The following is a 7,124-nucleotide window of genomic DNA, read 5'->3' on the forward strand; positions in this document are numbered from 1 at the left end:
TCACTAATCTCCCCAGATGTGACTTGCCCAGTATCCCAGTTATGTTATTGCTATGTAAGGTCAGGCAGACTAAGTCACATTCTTGAGTATAAGTGCTTACTTGTTTCTTAAAAGTAAGCAAATCCTTGTAATTCAAACAAACATTCCAAACTAAAGTAAGCTTCCTAAAACCTTAAATATATAATTTGGCTAATATTTACTTTGTTCCTCCTGTGCATTAAGTCCAGTGGTAGACCATTTCTGCCTTTATAGAGTTTGCACAGTGCCACTTTTCCATGTTATTATGAAAGATGAAGACAGGTTGTGCCTCAACTGAGTTCTTTTGTAAGGAATAATTCCACATGGTATCTAAGTCAATATCCCAAAGATTTCATTGTTAGGATGGACTGTAAAGAGACTATTTTAACTATTTGTACCCCCATCACCACATTCCAAAAATGATAGGAAGTGCCTCGTGGCAAATAGCAACAACCATAATAATTAGACGCTCAACAAGAAGAGAGCAGGGTTATAAAACCAACTCATTAGCCTTGTACTTTGGACTCCCACTAATTTGACTCCGAGCATCAGAGGAATTAAAAGAGTCACCTGAGAAATTCATAATTTGGCACTTGAATATAAATTTAAAATAGAGGAGGCATGAGCTCAAGTACTTTGAAGGAAGAAAGACAAGAGAATAGATGTTGGATAACTAAACAGGGATCTGGAGATAATGGAGACTGATGTATTTGCCTTTGGAGTCGTGAGGGCAGTTGGCCAGTAAACCCCATAAACATGGGCCTACACAGTTGATTGTCAAGTCAAAGACAGGGGTAACACTTCCTGCAAGAAAAGCCAGATTCAGAATGTATGAAGAGATAAGCAGCCAGAGAAGTGTTTGAAAGGCTTATTTTATTTTGTATTCATAAAAATTGCCTTTCTGAAATTTACCTTGTATTCATAAACTGAAGCATTCTGATTCTGGTGTTTGACTATGAAATTGTGATTTATCACAATCTGGGATTATGCAACCTTGGCTAGAAGGCCCCCTAGTGGAATTTTACCTGTACTGCAAGGGCTGGTTGTCTTAAGGTTCCCTCCACAGTTGCCATCTGCATTTCCAGGACAGCTCCCTGTCAATCTGTTTCAGAAATAAAAAAGATAAAAATATAAGAAGTGAGTTATTGGAACAGCCTAACACCATAATTTTCCAGTTGGACAAAAGCCCTGGCATGTTATTTTCCCACTCTTCAATGCAGAAATGGAGCCCATTATACCCTTTACAGACTTCCTACAGTGGAGAAATTGGTAGAACATTGGGACTCATCAGAGACTCTAAAACTGCTCTGCAATACAGTAACGGCTCACCAGCTGTGGGTACTTGAAATAAGAGCAGTCCAAATTGACCAGTGCTAAAGTGGGAAAAAAATCTGATTTGGAAAAATTAATACTTTTTATAAGATGGGAAATATCAAGTTTACACTGATTACAGTAAATGACAGTATTTTGCTATATTGGATTAAATTAAACATATTATTAAGATTGCAGGCCTCCTGGGGGCACAGCGGGCTGAGTGCAACACTGTGAAGCTGTCCGCTGCCTCTGCAGCGTGGGTCCGATTCCCAACCGGCCAGGGAGATACCCACATGGCGCGGCAGACCTCTTCTGTCTTGCCCACTGCTCCCCTCAGCAGTGCTTTTGGTCCGACCGCCTATTCCGTTCCCCACTCTGTCTCTGGTGAATCCTCTCACCCTCACGCGCCTCTGGCTATACCCCAGCTATAGTATAAATTAAAAATATATATTTTTTAAATTGTATCAATATATTTTGCCTTATATTTCTGTTAGGAAAGCCTGGTCTAAAACATGAACCAGGATATTCATGGAAATGTGCAGATAGTGGTTCCACAGTCCAGCGGAGAAACACACTTTACTGTGTTACTGAATAGGACCTGGGAGGAAAAGCAAGAGCAAAATTAGCACTTAACAACCAGAATTTATAGGTAAGCGGTTATTTTTTCAAGGGCAGAAGGTGCAGGTGTAGGGAGCCAGAACTGCTTAGGAGATTTCACATAAGTTCTACACTCAAGCTGCTAGCACTTCTGGAGATTTTAAATACAAGCTCAAATGTTTATTAAACACTTTTATGTTCTATGTCGACTCTGTGCAAGTACTTATTCTTACAAGAACAATCAAGAGCCAAAGGACTTGATATATTATATCTCATCAAAATACAACTTCCTTAGTGACAAGTTCACATAAAAACAGTTATGGTTTTCTTACCTAAATGGGTTCGGAGTGTGTGTGTGTGTGTGTGTGTGTGTGTGTGTGTGTGTGTGTGTGTAGTAATGTAGTCATTCAAGTTTTTTATGGAAGGACAAAGATTAGAAGAAGGTGACACTATAAATATTACCATAACTTATATAAAAAGTACAATTTTGTACAACTACCTAAGCAAAATATTCCACAAAATTCTCTTCTTCCCTCATTGTCACTTAACTCTTCTCTAAAAGGCAGGTCTGTATAAAAATCTCCTTTTATACTTTCTTTATGATTAATAAGATTCTTCCCTTAGTTTCCATATTTTTCTTAAGCAGTAGTTTCTAAGAGGGGTGGGGAAGACAATTTTGCCCTCCTTGGGGACATTTGGCAATGTCTGAAGACATTCTGATTGGCACAACTTGGTGGGGGGCAGGGTAATTTGTATTTAGTGGTTAGAGGCCAGAGGTGCTGCAAAACGTCCCAGAATGCACCAAAGATTATCTGACCCAAAATGCCACTAGGTCAGAGGTTGATAAACTCTGTCTTAGACAGTATCACTCCCACGGCATCCTCTGTAAAGGTGCTACTAAGTATGCTACAGTTGTCCCCAAAATGTGTGTGACTTTCCCACATACTGAATGGTTCTCTGTGATTTAAGACCCAACGGGGCTTAATGTCTAGCCTCATTGTTTTCACTTCTAAGTAAACCTATACATCACAACATTTATAAAATAGCAATTCATTATTTTAAGTTAAAAACTGTATAGACTTTCTTCTAAACTTCTCACTTGGTTGTTTATTAGTGGCCAGAACTCAAAATTTGCTCATCAGAAACTAGTGGCTTTTTATATCAGTTAGTCAAATCAGAGGTGTAAACTGCATCACCGTGGTAAAGTTTGCCCAAGTCCTCTAATCTCTGCTTCCAGAGTTTAGAAACCACCCAAAGATTGTTACTTGCTTCTACTTCCCTCACAGATTGCTACAATACTCATGAGGAAAACTTAGCTCATCAGAAGAACACTCACAAACTAGCAATAGAACAACCACAAAAAAACCACACCCAAGGAATTCAAACTCACATCACTGACAATATCCCACCTCTCTGACTTTAACATTAACCAGATGGTTATGACAATTTTAGAGGCTGGGGAGACATAAAAACCTGAAAACACTGGATTATTGTGTTGGTAAGATGAAAGCAAGCTCCTTCAAGTTGCCCACAGCAGAATTTCTCAGTTCAGTTAATGGGCACACCATGAGTCACAGTTCTGTAAACTGGCTGGAACCCGCCACTGCAAACATGCACTTACTGCAGTTGATGCCATTGGAAGAGGTAAGGGATGACTCAACTGCTCTCCAAGGTAGCGGTGGCACAAGACAGGCACTTAGCAGCAAGGTAAAGAAAGCTCTGGAAATGGTGGGATGGGACCAGTTACAGAACTTGAGTAGTCCAAGGTGCTGCCTACCTTCTTTGCTGTCTTCTGAGCACAGGCATTCCAAATCTTACACTTTCTTGCTATATGGATGCCAAACTGCTGCAGCCAAGGGGCCAGCATGACAAGAACGAAGTGAATGAGGACCATGAGGTAATAGAGGGAGCACTGACGCCATTCACAGGCCCTCGCTCTGCTTCTGGAATATTCTCCTGAAGAAGCTAGGTCATGGTGAGGTCAAAGGACCAGAGATCTACAGGGCTACAGTATCGGGAGACAGTAAACAAGAATGGATATCAGGTCACCCCATTGATAATTCCAGGTTTTTGCACTGATTGGCAATTCGCTTTGGGAAAATGAAACTTCTATGTTGTTCAGTTTTCTCCTCTGTGAATTAGGAATATTTAGACTGCCACCTCGCTGAAAGATTACATGAAGTAGTGTGATGAAATGTGTATCACCATCTGCATGTGGCACTTACTCTGACAATTTGTGGCATTATAATTCTCTTCTTGAATCACCATTCCGACCATTGCTATCACTAGATAGCAATATTACATTCTTTTGGAAGTATTTATTTATGCCTTCACTTCATTCCAGAAATGTTTAGGACAGAGAATAAAGTCTTGAACCTCAAATCTACTCCAGTTTCAGAATTTTTCTCTTTGTTTCTAGTTTAGCATAGACAGAAATAGCCTCCTCTTTCCTTACAAAGATTGATTACACTCAGAAGCAGCCTCAGGACCTGCTATACAGGCAACAGGTAGGGCAGAAGCCAGCTGTGGTGATGACAGTGCTGCCCTTGAATGACAGCTCTGGGTTCTGGGCCTGCCTCCACAGACACCCGCTCCCAGCTTTGACTGTCTGGTTGGTATCCTGGTCAGCTGGATTTTCCCTGAGATCCACCAGTAGCCCTGCAGAGACCTCCTGGCTGCCTCTGTCCTGATCACTGAGTTTAGCTCTGAACTCAAGAATTATTCAGCACAAATATGATTTGTCCTCCAGTGTCTGATTTTGCAGGCCACTGGCCAGGATTTCTGCCATCCTGGGCTGCCCATGTCAACCAGCTGTGGCCCCCAGTTATGGGCCCTGACCAGTTTCCCCAAGTTCCTGGGCTTTCATGACCTCCCAGCATGGCCTCTGAGTCTTTAGGGACTTCTTCTGTCAAAGGTTTGGCCTGCACTGGACTCTGACCTGGAAAATCACTGTTTGTGACCCTTCATCAGGAGTGAGGTAGGACATATTTATGGAACTCTGCAGTGGTACAATATAAAGCATTCCATGAAGCGAGAGCTAATTAAGCACTGACAGAATTATTTTTATGTTAAGGGCATGAAGAATTATAATTCTTAGATTGTATTAAAAGCAAAATAACTTTTGAAAAATGTGCCAAATCCTGTTGTAGCCAGAATTCTGTAACTTAGTTTCCATCAGAATGGAAACAAGAACGGTTACTGAGCAGATGTTTGGAGTGAGAGGACCAGTCACCAATGTCATCAGGCCTAACCATGCTGACTACACCAAGCACAGCAGGAGACAACCCTCTGGGCACTGGTATTTAAAAAAAAAAAAAAAAAAATTATTTATTTATTTATGCATGCAAAAACTGGGGTGTAGGCCAAAAGTGAGAGGATTCACCAGAGACAGAGTGAGGAGCAGAATGGGCGGATCTACTGAAATACACTGTGAGGGGAGCAGTGGGGGAGACAGGAGAGGTCTGCTGCACCATGTAGGTTAGCTCCCTGCCCTAGGATGGAGCTCATGCTGCAGTGGCTGGTGATAGCTTGATAGTTCTGAGAGCTAAACCCCTGCGCCACCAGGGACACCCTGGGTACTGGTGCTTTTAATGTGTATGGTTTCAACACTACACTACCAACCCCAAGGTCATCTGTCATTGTGCTAGGAATAAGTGTAAATGGCATCTGCTGGCTTTGGATATCATGCAGCAATCCATTTCACTTAGTATTGTGGCTCTCTGTCTCACTGCCCACCCCAAGTTCTACTTACACACTACCATTCGTAAAAGCACCAAAATGACAGCTAAAATCAATTTATGACAATAATGACTGAAGGTAATATGAATTATTCACTTTTAGCAAGTAGCTCCTTTGCTTGTGAAAGTTTGGTGCTGAACATGTTACCTACAGGAATTATTTCAACACATCTTCAGGACTGCCCTGATAGGTAAGTACTGTCACTATCATCCCATCTGGCAGACAAGGAAACAGCAACACAGGCACTGAGATGACCTGCTGACATCACCAGGTAGCCTGGTTCATGTCCTGAGCTATTTCCGTCAAGGGTCAAGAGTGCTCTGCTTCTCTGAAAACGTGATGAAGTTTCCAACAAAAAGAACTGCTATTGCAATTGAGAAAAGCCTGATGTTTCTCTCAGACAGAATACTTCTCCAGATTTCAGGCTCTGTCAATGAGATTTCAGATTTCCCAAATGTGATCATTTCCTAGTGTCAGGAAGAGTCAAGTTACCTGGCAGACAGGAATCATTGGTACACTGTTCCCTCTTTGGGCTAAGTACTTCATTAACATAATATAAAGTGAATTGCATAGCTCTTAAGTGACTAGTCTTCTCTCAATTGTTCCTGCAATTAAAGCTGAAGATGCAAGTCAAACAGCCTAATAAAAGATAGTCCACCCATCAGGTGCTTCACTTAAAATATTTTCGAGGTTAGTTAACCTCTAGATGAAAGAACAAGTTTCTAAATCAGTTATTTGGAATTAGAAGTGCAGTTGTTTCTCATGCATACTCACTACATCAGAGGAATGAGGACCCATGGCTATCTCATGATTTTGTAACCTTTTGAATTGGACCTACAGAATTCTCATTTCCTATCTCTCAATATTCCAAGTTTCTGTGGATCAAAGGCTTCTGCATCTCCATGGTAGAAACAAGAACATATCCCTCCAACCTCATGATCTTACCCAAATGTGACCTCAGAGCTGAGAAGGTGAAGCCCCAAGGCTGACGTAGTGGTGAGGGACATGGGAAAGCACACAGGAAGGCTTGCTGAATGAATGAGGAAGACACACTTAGGTTTTAATCTTCTCCCTTTCCTAGCACCACAATGTCCTCACAGCCAGGTATAGATAACACTTGGCTGGTGGCAGAATTCTGTGGCAAACTTCTTGGGGCAGACAAGTGTTTAGACCCTCAAAGTGAGGCACCTCTCAGAAAGCATTTCATGACCCTTCCCCAAGGCAGCTAAGGAAAGACTTGGTCCCACCGAGCTGCCTTCTTTCTTCTCTTCTCATCACAGTTCCACAGAGAAAGGATGCTTTAATTTAGCAAATCGTCTGTAGCATTTACTATTTTTACACTTCCTCAAATCTCCACTTTTTCACATTTCAGCCTTTGCACAACTGTCTGCCTCTCTGGAACACTCTCCTCTTCACATCATCTGTCTAGCTTGCCCTTCAGGGCTCTCATAGTTGTG

This window comes from Talpa occidentalis, unplaced genomic scaffold (assembly GCF_014898055.3).
Source record: "Talpa occidentalis isolate TD23 unplaced genomic scaffold, MPIMG_talOcc4v2.1, whole genome shotgun sequence".
Lineage (NCBI taxonomy): Eukaryota > Metazoa > Chordata > Mammalia > Eulipotyphla > Talpidae > Talpa > Talpa occidentalis.